Source organism: Lactuca virosa, chromosome 1, assembly GCF_052849685.1.
Source record: "Lactuca virosa cultivar CGN04683 chromosome 1, Lactuca_virosa_CGN04683_v6, whole genome shotgun sequence".
In the NCBI taxonomy this organism is placed as follows: domain Eukaryota; kingdom Viridiplantae; phylum Streptophyta; class Magnoliopsida; order Asterales; family Asteraceae; genus Lactuca; species Lactuca virosa.
This window is the reverse complement of record NC_136426.1, coordinates 54,060,913-54,075,399: the sequence shown is the minus strand read 5'-3', so window position 1 is coordinate 54,075,399 and position 14,487 is coordinate 54,060,913. Positions and strand designations below refer to the sequence as shown.

Genomic DNA, 14,487 nt, shown 5'->3' with positions numbered 1-14,487 from the left:
ATAGAAAATGAACCCATTCATACATGGAATGCCCAAATCACATAAGAAGACAACAAAACTAACCTCTAATTTTCTATCAACTTTTGTCTTATCCTTCACATATATGTACAATTGGGATCGTAAGATAAAAGGCTCAACAGTAACATGTAAAAGAATAGTGAAGTAAAGTAGGATGACAACCATCTTCAGTTGGAAAAATGGACAAAAATACACAAAGGTTTCTCCAATGGGATACTGATACGAAGACAAGAAGTGCAAATAGAATAAGGCTCCTCTTTGATTTTTTAAGAAAATACATATCTAACTGTCATTTCAAAAGTACCATATTCAGCATGTAAAAGTCTTCCATACCTTATCAACATGATGAATCTTTGATTTGAGGATATGCTTCATATTTATTTTATCCATGTTCAGAAAGAAAAATTACCAGATGGATTAAGCATCGAGTGAAAACCCAGATGGTAAACGGATATGTTGATGGTGGTGGAGAGATCAATTTAACAGGTGTATGCAGTTCCATATGAAGAAGAAAGCGTTTTTGATTTACATCAGATACCGAAATTGCATATTCTATCACAAAAACCCAAATTGATTAGCCCTCTCAATAAATCCAAATCCATTTTCAGCCTCTGGTTATGAATATTCAATAATCAATTTCACAAAATAATTCCTGGTTGAAGCATCGAGAGAAAACCCATATGGTAAACGACTATGATTATGGTGGTGGAGATATCGATTTAACAGTTGTATGCAGTTTGACGATGGTTAAAGCAGATGTGTGTCCAATGTTCTTCAAGGATGTACAATGATAGAGAATATTTCGATTTGGGTGGAGCATAACGATCGTTTGCAGAAGTATAGAATTTGGGAGGAACTTTGAATAAGAATGGATGGTGATGGCGAGAAGGTTTCGTCGACTTCAGATGAATTTGAAAGAAGAGTGAGACTGGTATGAAAGAACTTTGAATAAAAAACAATGTAGGAAAGAATTTGAAGGCGGTGGAGTGAGTGACACCATTTCAAACCGGCAAAAACTCATAGAACAACACATATGAAAGTGATAGGTACATGAAATAGTAGAAGGCGGTGGAAGCAAATGAAAGTGATTGGTTGAGGGATGCGGTGGAGGGACCGACTTAAAAATTTAGGCTTATAAGGACCAAGGTTGTCAAATTATACAAAACATTGAGGAAAAAGTGTCAATGACCAAAGATTACTGTTGTATTGCAAGATAAACAGGAAGTGCAACAACAACAACCACCATTTATAAAACAAATTAATAAAAATGATAGAGAGGGTATGAATAATGAATTCAACTGTTCCAGCATTATAATAACCAACTATCTTTCTTAAGTAAATACCAACTTCCATATCACTAAATTAATAAAACTATCTTATTATTTTTGTTTTCCTTTTTTTGGAAAAAAGAAGATTATAGACTCCTTCATTTCCTTGGCAGCAGATATAACAAATTGACCTAAATGTGAATGGAAGTCGCTAATAATATCTGGCTGCATAATAGAACAAATATTTGTTAAAATTTTAGAAGAATTAAAGAAAAAGGTAATATAAATGTGACTATAAAACAAAATTTAAAACCTTCATTTTAGCCTACACTAAATCTACATAAGATGACTTTGAAAATATCATTGAAAGAATTATGATTATATGAGAGTCAGCTTACCACATACTCTATTTTGTTGTTTCCTGATTTTTTAGAGGTAGCTAATATAGAAACCTAAATTTAAAAATACAACAAAAGATTAGGATCTATATGCAAAACAGTAAAATCATTATTTAAAAGATATGTAAAGTTCCGAAAAAAACACGCTTTCACAAAACAAACTTACATGATAACTAAGGACACAATTTAATTAATTTTACTTTTTTAGCTAACCAACTTGATAGAGAACACCCAACTCATTAAATAAATAATATAAGTTGTTCCTAGCTATTAAAAATCATTTTTTAAAACAAAAAAAGTTAGAACTACAAATACAATATAACACACACTCCATACACATATGCATTATGCACCTTTCAAGTTTATACATCAACAGTAGTTCCAAAAATATCCATATAGTTTTCATTTACCATAACATTAGGTTTAGAGGGATAAGATTGTCTTTTTTTTTACCTGAAACACATATAAGCCACTAGTTTCTAGGTGATAATTTCAAATCTTGCATACATAATTCTAGAATTTATTGTTATGAGGAGCAACTTACCAAGAAAGTTGGTCATGATGCAAAAAATAGCATTGTACTTTCTAAAAAAATAAACAGAAATGTAAAAAAGTAAATCTCGATAAATATGAAATTTAAATAGTGCGTTGCCATAAAGTACTTATAAAAGATAAAATAGTAAATGTTTCCTCATTTTTATTAATCTAAAATGTAAGATGAACTGAAGTAAAGTATGTTGCCACACATTGCAAGAAAACTTACACAATACTATTGAGGAAAGCATCCATAAAAACTTCTCTAATGGGTAATGTCGAAATTGCCCTCTCCCTATCATATTAACTGCACCACAAGTATTTGCAAAACTCAAATCCTCTCTTAACCTCTTCTCATCCTGCAATAGTGACAAATCTTCAGCAACTTTTGATAAAACTCCAGCCACAAAAAATCCCCTGCACCTGTTGTAACATTGCTATTTTCCAGAATTGAACCAAAAGAACACTAAAAAAGACCTAAATGGTAAGGTTGAATTGTAGAATAGAATGTTGTAGTTGCTAGCATTTCCGAAAGAACAAAGTCCCATACAGTCAAACTTTGCTTCAAACGTATCGAAAGGTTTACATCTTCATCCATCATATCTAGGGGACCATTTTCTGAAAAGAATTCAGAAAATGAAGGAGATAGAAGAACTCTTCTCAAAGTTGTATTTGCAAATTTTACTCTTTCTACCTGACAAAATGAAAAGATCCCATCAACAGTTCATTACAAATTTTTTTACAAACAAATGATGAATAATCCTAATCTCACAACTTCTTCAACTGTTTTCCCATCAATTGGCTCAATGACATAAAAAAACATTTTGTTATATTTTTGTTCTTAATTCTCGTTGTACAGAAAAAATTCTAGATTTCTTTTCTCTTGAAAATGACATTAGTTTTTAAAAAAGAAGACTAATTCAAAAAGCGAAATGTGATGTCAGAAAAAACAATATCGCAAAGTTATGAACTTTTTTCGCAAAAAAGTTGGTCAATTTTGCGTTAAATACGGAAATATGGTATTTTGGTGTTATACTTATCTCTTTTAGTTATTTTGTTGATTAACTTAAAATGTTATCAAAGATTTAATATAAATAATTAAATATTAAGAGTTACCTGTTCAACATTGGCGTAAACTGCTTCTTCTGGGATCTCCGATTTGCCATGCGCTAAAAGATGGCGAGATCTTTCATGGGTTTTATATAACATGTCTCTTACATAACCAAGAATCACTCGATAAGGTTCAGTTGGAGGAACATGTTTCCAGAACTCTGAACAAACAAAACACCCCAAATTTACATAAGTAACTTTGAAAGGGTATTCTCGTAATTTCACTTTGTTAATGCTACTTGATAGTATTAGTAATAGTACCTATGTAATGTTTCACATCTCTCCTTGTTGATTTATACAGTTCTTCTTCCCAAACATGAAGTTCATCATTACAACGCCACATAGACATCTAAAAAGAACAATGTGATTAATTAGATCAAAACTGCAATGCTCTAATAGAAAATTTTAAAAACCGATAGATATAATGCATAATCTGTAAAAACATCAAAATGGAATATGTTAAAAAATGTTTCAAAATATATATCAGAAAAAAAACAAATTTAGCCTGAAGTAAGTGTGCGAAAACATAAAAAATGACTTGTAAACACACAAAACTGCAAGAAGCACCATCAACATCATATCATATGCAAAATGAAATTTATCAACATTGCAGTTAAACATATACTAAAAACAAACAATATGTCATAAGTAGTGTGAATATATCTAATTTCTATGGAATCTCTTATGCATATGCAAAAATGGCATAATGAACCTCATCAAAAATATGTAGTATTTGTTCATATTTTGTGTTCTTTCGGCTGTTTCATGATTAAAAAATGAGTTTAGTTGAATGGAATGGAATGCACACCGTAATGAATTGCCTATTCCATTACATTAGAGAAACAAACATTTTTTTCTTATTCTGATGGAATGGATGATTCCATTCCATCACACCGAACACTATAGATGTAAACAATGGAATTACCTCGAATCAGTTACCACCGTTATGTCAATGTCCTAAACCTTTCATGTCCAGCTGCAATAAACATCAGAATAAATATGAAAAATACTTATTCTGAAAAAAAATCATCTAAACTAACTATTATATAAGGAAATATTGTTTTTATATTAAAGAAATTTTGTAAATGAGATTAATAAAGCAACATTTGCTGGCTCCTTACTGAACAGTGTCCCAAATTGTAAGCTTTATTCTCCTTCCACCAATTGTAAGCTGCTTGATTTTTAAGTCAACCCCTGGTCAACATTAATAAAAAAAAATAAGGAAAAAGAAGTGGGTACATTTGCTTTCACTTAATCCCTTCCATTCTATTTCCAATTCCAACATCATATTTACACTTGTCCTTCCTTTTACCACTAAAACTCTAAAAGTCCCATGGCAGGTCAAACCCTAAAGTCAACCCCAACCCCATAAAAAACCATTTCATCCAAAATCAAGAATCTGCAACAAAAAAAAACAACATATTCAGTCAAGTCTTTGATACCCTTTTAAAACTATTCGAGGAAAATATCAATGGGGAAAAATGCAATGGATTAGTGAAAAAACATATCACTGCTGATTCTTTCTGAATTCTGTAAGCACATGATATATGTGCTCAAGTGTCGTATAAGTTTCATCTCTAACCTGAAAGGGAAAAATAGGAAAAGATTAAAGTGAACTTATGGAATCAAACATTCAAAAAGGTTAACTAAATTATCACACCTTAGCTCCTATATGAACAATCTTCCCAGAAACAAAAATTAGCATAACAATTTTCGGTTGTTTCATTCGACATGTCATGTATACCTCATTTTAGTGTTTTTTTCAAAAAATTCTATCTAAATATGTTATGCATAAACTTAAATCAACTCATTCCTTCTCAAACATTTAGCCAAATAACAAACAAATCAAAAAAATAAGAAAAAAATGACTCTTCTTTAAAATGTTCACATGGCCTAATAAAAAAAGTTTCAATACTTTAATATAAAGAAGTGAAAAGTGGAACAAATACTTGAGTGCCTTAGAACATCCTACTTCCAGCAAAATTGTATATACTTCCATATTTTCCATATACAAATAGAGAAGGTGTTGTTGGTCTATCCATACCATAAACTATAAATCAATGACCTAGGATCAATACTCCAAGTTAGATATCCACACAAAAAAACTTCATACCATCCCACATGAAAATATAATCTGCACATTCACTTACGACATGCAGCCAATAAGCCACCAAGAGGAACCATAATTGCACCTGCTGAAAAATGTTTGCTTATAGACATAAAATGTTCTTTTTGGGAAAAACGAAAATCATATTCTAACCTCCTAATACCACATGTGCAGATGTTTCATTATGCCCCTTTATAAAAAATTCAAAGGATTCATGTAAATCTTACCATTTAAGATCTGATTCATTGACTTTATTGTTGATGGTGATGGGATCAGCTTCTTTTATCCTCTGTTAGAAGCCTAGGGTCTTGAACATTCTGTTACAGTGACAAAAAGAATTAAACATAAAAAAGTTGTAAGATATGAATCTCTTAACCATTTCAGTACACAAATCTGTAAATAATCAACGAATATACAAAAAGAAGTTATTAGAGAACAAATTAACCTATATGTAATCTAACAGATGACAAAAAGGGAGGGATGAAAGAGGCGGGAACAGAATATGGAGATACTGGTGAAGACGACGTCGAGAAGATGATCATCAGTCGATAACGGTTGTTGCTTGTAGCAGGTTTCCCAGTTACAGATGATAAACCCAAACCGGGCCCTAATATTTGGTTTTTTATAGATAGCTTCTAGATGGCATTATGATAGAAGGCCTCACAACGGGCAGTTGAGAGAGGGGACGAAGATAAAGGGGTTGTGAAGACGTTGAACAGGGTCGTCGGCGTTAGATGGAGAGAGGAGAAAGCATAACATGTTTTGAAGGAAACGATTTTATGGGCATCAGAAATGAAGGACCCAACATTAACATACCCACACTTACGGAGGCCAAACATACCGCCAAAACGTAAACTAAAACAATACAAAGAAGCCGAACAAAAAAAATAAAATAACAAACAGTCGAAGAACTTTACCTACGAAGAAAAGAAGAGGACAAAAAAACTAATGGAAGACGAAGAAACAGAGAAACAGAGATACATAAAGATTGTCGGCAAAACATTAACAGAAATCAAAAGATGATTGGCCGAAAAAACGGTGAAGCAAATTAAAAACAACACATGTAAATAAAGAAATTGTATAATGACATAAATTGGCCCCCTACAAAAAACAATAACAAATGAGAAAGAAAGGAGACAGAATTGCAAAGACACCCATAAACAGAGGGCCAGTTTTGCGAAATAGTTAAAAAGTTTACTGCTAAGAATAGGATTCCTTTAATATATATATATATATATATATATATATATATATATATATATATATATATATATATATATATATATATATATATTAATTTAGGCTTATTTAGTGAGTATTTTATATATAATAATATATATATTTTGAATTATGGGTCATATCATATTATTGCCAATTTACTCTTGAATTTATATATATATATATATATATATATATATATATATATATATATATATATATATATATATATATATATATATATGCAAATCAATAGAAATGCGTAAAGGTTTGGAAACCCTAAAACCTAGAAAATCAATAGTATTACATAGAAATAAAATATTTTAAGATATCTAATCTTTTTTTTTTTTACTTTATAAGGCTAAAATCGCAGGATTTTGAACAAATTCGCTGAAAAAAATTTCGAATTTCTGTTTTTATAAAAAAGAAATTTAATTTTTTTTCAGTGATTTTATAAAAAAAAAAAAGTAATGAGCTTTATGTTTGTAAAGTCAAAAAAAAATGATTAGATATCTCAAAGTATTTTTTATACATTTTTAAGGGTTTTTAGAGTTTTTTTAGATTTATGCATTTTCTATTGATTTTTCCAATATATATATATATATATATATATATATATATATATATATATATATATATATATATATATATATGTATATATATATACAGAGAGAGAGAGGTAAGTTTAATTGACAAAAAAAAGTTGAGAATGGGGGATACATTCTCAGCTAATTATTTATTTTTGCCGCAAAACGCTCTGACGTACCGGGCCGACAGAGAATGAGTAATATTCATATATGAATATAAATATATGTGTATTCATATATGAATACACCACCTCCCTCCGCCACCAACCACCACCACCACCTCCATAACCATCAACCACCATCAGCCACCTCCGCCACCACAACATCCGACCACCACCAACCACCTCCACCTTCGCCACCACCCACCACAACCATATTCATATATGAATAACCAGTTCCGCTATACTTATTCATATATGAATATAAGTATTCAAATATAAATACATTTATTCATATATGAATATGACCTGTGTTGTCGGCCCGGTAAGCGGAAGCACTTTCGCGGCAGATTCGAAAGGAGTGGCCCAGATTCATTCCCTCATTCTCAACCTTTTTTTTTCTCAATTGAACCATATATATATATATATATATATATATATATATATATATATATATATATATATATATATGTGACAACCCAAAAATTCTTGCCTTGTAAAGTCCAACCATTCAATTCAATCGAAAGTCAGACTCATTTCTGCTATCTTTTAGCATTGTTTAGAGTCAGTTTAAGGGTTCTAAGCTCAGTACATTCAAGCATTGGGTATAGGATTGAGTTGCTTAGGTTCTTCGCATTGAAATCAAGCTGAACACTCCATCAAAGGGAGTGTACGTCCGTACACCCTTGTTGACCGTACACCCACCCCTATATATAAGCCTTCCCCTCATTTTTCATTCATTTCTTCAACTTCAAAGTTAAGAACTCGGATTCTCTCTCAAATATCATGAAGCTTTTTCACCTAGATCTTCAAGAAAAGTGAGTATTCTTCCTTGGTTAGTTGATTTATTTCATTATCTAGGAAGGATTCATGATTTCATCAATGAATCATCTTCAAAACTCAAGAACATCAAGAGTGTACGGCCGTACACTCTATCTATGGCCGTACACCCTTGTTAATTCTATGATATAAGGCTTTAAACACTTGCTAGGTGCTAGTTAGTCATTAGAACTCTTGAACCCTTGAACCCCTTTGATTTAAGACCCAAAAATCGACCATTTTGCAAAAAAAAATGGAGTGTACGGCCGTACACCCTTGTATGGCCGTACACACCTCAAGACACCCCAAAAGGACCTCCAAAATGCCAACTTATTTCATATTCTTGTTGAGCATTAGACCCACTAGATTCCCCATGGATCGAATCACCCATTTTGCATGTTCCTTCTATGGGTGTATGGTCGTACACTACATGGTCGTACACTACATGGTCGTACACTCATGGTCGTACACACACATTGGTTGTGAACCCTTGGCCGTACACTCCCTTGTATGGCCGTAGACCCCTTTTAGTCAATCACATGTGATTGTAACACTTAATTTCAAGTGTTTCCTAGTCCCTAAGGGTGTTTCCTTGCATGTTAGTTGTCCAAAACACTAATTACATGCCTATATATGCTATTATATGTCATTTAGGACTCGTTGTGTCTCGGGAATTCATTCGTGGAATTCCTTATCCTTACGCGGACTTTCAATCGAATCAAACACATAAGGTGAGTTCATACCCCTATATTTTCCCGAGTTTTTAATGTTTTCAGGGGGGGGGGGGAATACAAGTAAAAGCACAAGTAATTTTGTGTTTAAAATATAATTTTGGTTTATTATATTTTTCCTATCACTAGTATACATTGAACATAGAACTTACATACATAGTAAAACATCGTCACTACTAGACTTGAAATCGGTTTTACAAAACATGTTAAGATACAAACTTTACAAACACAGTTTTCAGAATAGAGGAAACAAACTTATGAATTATGAAATAAAAGATATTATTTTATAAGGATTCATAACAAAAAGGGTTTTCATAGTATTATTCACGGATTCGTTGAGAGAACTATAGTGTGAGACGCCTTGTAACCAGAGTCACCTGGAGGGAGAGCGTGAGTTTGTGTATAGATCTATACGGGAGTGACAATCCCGCACCCTGACTATTAGCTACAGTCAACCGAGGGTGACAAACGTCATTTTTATCGACGTACGTCGGAGTACGTTGAAATGTTGATCGTCCATAGTATGGTTATAAGAATCCACAGGTGAAACAACGACTCGTCCACGTAATAATAGATCGAACGAACTAACATTAGGGTTAATAACTATGTTATAACTTAGTATATACACCAGGGTAATATGAAGTTAACATCCGACTTGCAGTGGGATGTGTAATCTCCGCCTCATTTCTTGTTCCTTGTTTGGTTATGGACTTAGGGCGGGATCACCCAATCGATTGTTTGTTCGATCTAGATTTCCATAACTCGTGTGTACTTGGTGATCACAGGAGGGTATTAACAACACTTTCAGTATACCATACAACATACATTCAACTAGTTTTATTAATGTAATAAGACTATCATACAATGGTTTCATACAATGGTTCCATACAATGGTTTCGTACAATGGTTTCATACAATGGTTCCATACAATGGTTTCATACAATGGTTTCATACAAGAGTTTTCATACAAAGGTTTTCGTACATAATACATACATAACATACACTTAGGAAAATATAGGATTTTCCATGGTAAACATTAGTACTTTACAAACAAGCGGTTATTCATTTTACTAATGAACATTACTAATAATTTTGTAATTTCTCAGTTTATGCATCCAGGCTATGTGTGAAGAATATCCGACAAACCATGTAATGTGTGGTTTCCGCCTCATTTCCTGTTCCTTGTTTGGTTGTGGATTTAGGGCAGATCCACACAATCAATCGTCTGTTCGATATTGGTTTATACATAGCTAGTATGAGCTAAGTAGTTATAAAAAGAATTGGTTAATCATACATACAATAAGAAAATAATGGATTTTCTTGAGGAACACTTTCAACAGATATCAAAGGAACAATACAGTTAACTTTGCAAGTATCTAGTGAATACTTCAGGATTATGTACATGAGGATCCGACAACCAGTGGAATGTGTGGACTCCGCCTCACTTCATGTTCCTTGTTTGGTTGTGGGCTTGGGACAGAACCACACAATCGATTGTTTGTTCGATCTGGATTGTATATGATTTATATACACTAAATACTCGCAGGAGAAACTAGTAAGAGTCATTTTTACTGAAGGTTTATACATTCATTACATAAGAAAATATAAGGTTTTCTGGAGAAAGATAACACACTTTTCGAAAGAACAAAGAACAATTTTTCCAAAACTAAACACTTATGAACTCACCAGCTTTATGCTGATACTCTTTCAAAACCTACTTGTATTCTCAAGACATTAGTAGACAGGTACACGCACGGGGTTCAAGAAGACGGAGCATTGTAGTTTCGAGTCTTTACTTGTTATTTACTTTTGGAGTCAATCATGTATGATTCAAATGAAATGTAAACACAATACTATTAATACAATGGTTGTTGTTGCTTTGATTACTATTATTCAATTGTTGTGATACTATACATCACGTCCTCCGCCCCCGAACGTTTCCGCCGTTTCGGTATGGGGTGTGACAATATATATATATATATATATATATATATATATATATATATATATATATATATATATATATATATATATATATATATATATATATTAACTATATTATAAAGTATATTTAATTTTTTCTTGAAATTTAAGAGGTACATGCTTGATAACTTAATGTACAAATCTGTTATGCACAAACCACTCATCTTTTTATGAATAAAAAATAATCATGGTAAAAAATAATCAACGAAAATATTTAAGGAAGGACACATCAATTAATTTTTTTTAATGTGGGCATGATGTTTGTCTAAAGGTTGGCCATGAAATTTTTTAACATATCAGCCAGAAAATTTATAGCCATTGAAAAAGTTAAATAACATTTTCTGAATAAAAAAACCATTTATTGAAACAATAATAATTGTCGTCGCCGCTTTGCGCGGGTATACACGTAGTATATATATATATATATATATATATATATATATATATATATATATATATATATATATATATATATATATATATATATATATATATATATATATATATATATATATATATATATATATATATATATATATATATATATATAGCTTAGGGAATATGTGGATGTCATGTACCTAAGCTTATATATAGAACCCTCCAAACAATGTAGTATTGATTTATTTATATTCAAACTAATCATGATATCTCTTTTACTATTATTCCTTAATCATGCGACTTACTGAATCGATCAAATTTATGTTCTTTTTTTTCATTGTGTCTAAGAACGTAAAACATTAAAAGTCATGATCATTTAATCAACCCTACTAAATTCTAAATGAAAACTAATAACATAAAAGATAAAAGAAGAATATGTAATAAGTCAATCAAGTTTTTCACAAAATCATTGGATATAATTTTTCAATTGAAAGACAAAACGCTTGAGTTATATTCGTTAAAAAAATTGGTTTTTTATTTTCTTTATAAACTTCAATACTTATTTGCAATAAAAATATACATAACTGATCTTTTTCATTCCATAATTGGACTTAATTCAATGGTATTCTATTAAAACAAAACTAAAATAAAATGAAATTGGATTTGTTTGTTTAAAACTATGTCGTTTAAAAGGTTGTATATCTAAGCTTAGGTACATAACAGCCACATAATCACTTTTTCTATATATATATATATATATATATATATATATATATATATATATATATATATATATATATATATATAGGCTTAGGTTATTTTGTTTTTACTAACTATTGTGTGACAGAATGCACAAATCTGGACCATCGGACGAATAGAATCAATAGTCATGATCTGGGGGTTTATGATATTATAATAGGATAGCATATATCATATAATCACATAAATTTTAGCAAAATGGTATTTTGGTCAATTAACCTATTTTAAAAAATGAAAATTTCGGATTTTAAGGGACCATTAATTCCCTTATTTTCAAAAATATGAATTTTTTAAATTAATTCTAATTAAATTTTAATCTTATTTTTAATAATAACCGATTTTATTCTGTCAGAATAACAAAAAGTCAACAATAAACTAGTAAATATATTTGCGGTTTTATTCTTGCATAATATGGTTTCATTCAAGATATTTTCTATATTAAACATTCTTAGAGAATTATACAACATATTATCAAGAATAACATTTTCTAAGGAATACAAATTTTATTCTTTAAGAATCACTATTTACATTCATCCGTAAAGAATAAGACTATAAACAATTATTACATGCAATCTAAAAAAATCATGACAAATAATGGTTTAAGGATTACATTTATTTTTAAAGATTAAAACTAAAAATGATTAAAAAAGAAAAAAAAAACATTAAAATATAACAAAAACACTAATCCATTCCGAAAGAATATTATTGTTAAGAAACAATTTACAAATTCTGACAGAATACATTCTGCTAGAATGCACTATTGTTCTCCATGTTTTCTTCATTTTCCACATTAATAACAACCTCTTCAAAACCTAAATTCACAAATAAAACATAATCAACTTTCAGATATTAAAATTTATAGTGCATTAAATAGAATAAAACAATAAATTCTGATAGAATGTGTATACATTCAAATAGAATATAACTATAATTTCTACAAAAAAACATCAACAATCATCCTTAAACTTGCAATGTAACTTATTCTGAAAGAATGTAATTTTTCATTATTTAGGATGTCAATCTATAAGAATCGAGACCAATAACAAGAATGGATACCAATTCTTTTATAACAGAATTGGTTACGGGATTCTATTATGTGGTGTGTTTGGTAATTCACTGCTTAAGTTGACTTGGAATTCAAGATTCTATTCTAACAAAATTAGAATTTGATATTCCATTCTAGCAGAATGTTGTAAGCTACGTATGTACCTGTTTTGCAAGAACTTCTTCAACCCATATCTAACTTGATCAGATAAATTCAAACAAAATTCCAACCACATGGTAAGCTTTCCTAATTAGGCCCTGATAATCAAAACTATAGGAACAACATCATAATAAAAAAAATATGAAGTCTTCACATTCTTAATTTCCTAGTTCATTATTCACATCTTAATACGACCAGTTAACAACGAACACCCCTTGTGGATTATTGATCATCTAAGTTGGTTTTCCAAATTAAATGTAAGATGCACATCCAAACATCTCCTGTAGATTTTTTATCATCTAAGTTGTATGCCCATTTAAAAATAAAATGCAACTATACTGAACTTGAATTAAGAAATCGAGTGCAGGCAATCTGTAATATAAAACTTACCTAAGTATGGATGGCTGGAAGGGGGTCAACAACTACACTAAGATATTTGATGTATGTCTTCAAAATGCATAAAAATCGTTTTTTATATTTATATGTATATATACTAAAATTGAATTAAAGTAAAAGAGTGACGAAGAGTCAATGAAAATGGACAAAAAATTTCATTCGGCCATTTTAGCAAACAGTTAGCAGGCAAGGATTGCTACACAAAGAATGAAAGAAAAAAAACTGGAAATACCAACAATCTATCAGAATAAGAAAAACGTATGGACTGTAATCAATGCTCTTGCAAAATTGATAGGTTAGATGAAGCTTACATGTAATCGCTGCTCTTGCAAAATTGATAGACTCGATGGGAATTCCGATTGGAGAAAGGAGGAAGACGATGGTGAAGGCATCGATGTTGAAGGAATGAGGTCGTCAGCGTGGATAGGGGGGGGGGGGAATCGCTGCAGATTGGTATATTGTTTTGTCGCCAAGCACTGTTAAAACCCTTTGTTCTCCGATTCATAAAGTTGGTGGTTCGACGGTGGTGTGGGGTGGTGCTATTGCTCTGGTGGTGTCGAAATAAGGAGAAGAGAAGGGTTTTCGGGCCTGTGAAGAGAGAACAATATGATGGTGGTTCTACACGATGATTTTTAGAGAAATAAGGAGAATCGGTGGTGGTGTTATAGGTTTGAGAAACTGATAACCTAAATTAATGGGATATTAATTGATTTTGTTTTCTTTTACCATAATTAATTATAGTGTAGATTACTCTTATACCCTTCTATTAATTATTACTGATTTAATTATTTCTTAAATTCTCATTGGTACATAGATGCA

At 30.9% G+C, this 14,487-nt stretch overlaps 1 long non-coding RNA gene across 1 annotated transcript; it reads right to left on the bottom strand.

Annotated features, from left to right (window-relative positions):
• Window positions 1–3,595: 3,595 nt before the first annotated feature.
• Window positions 3,596–5,754, bottom strand: LOC145104780 (uncharacterized). Its single transcript, XR_013707167.1, has 4 exons — window positions 5,663–5,754; window positions 4,450–4,910; window positions 4,254–4,304; window positions 3,596–3,677 (listed from the first exon to the last, which is right to left on the bottom strand). It is a non-coding gene; the product is annotated as an uncharacterized LOC145104780 (long non-coding RNA).
• Between the last annotated feature and the right edge of the window lie 8,733 nt (window positions 5,755–14,487).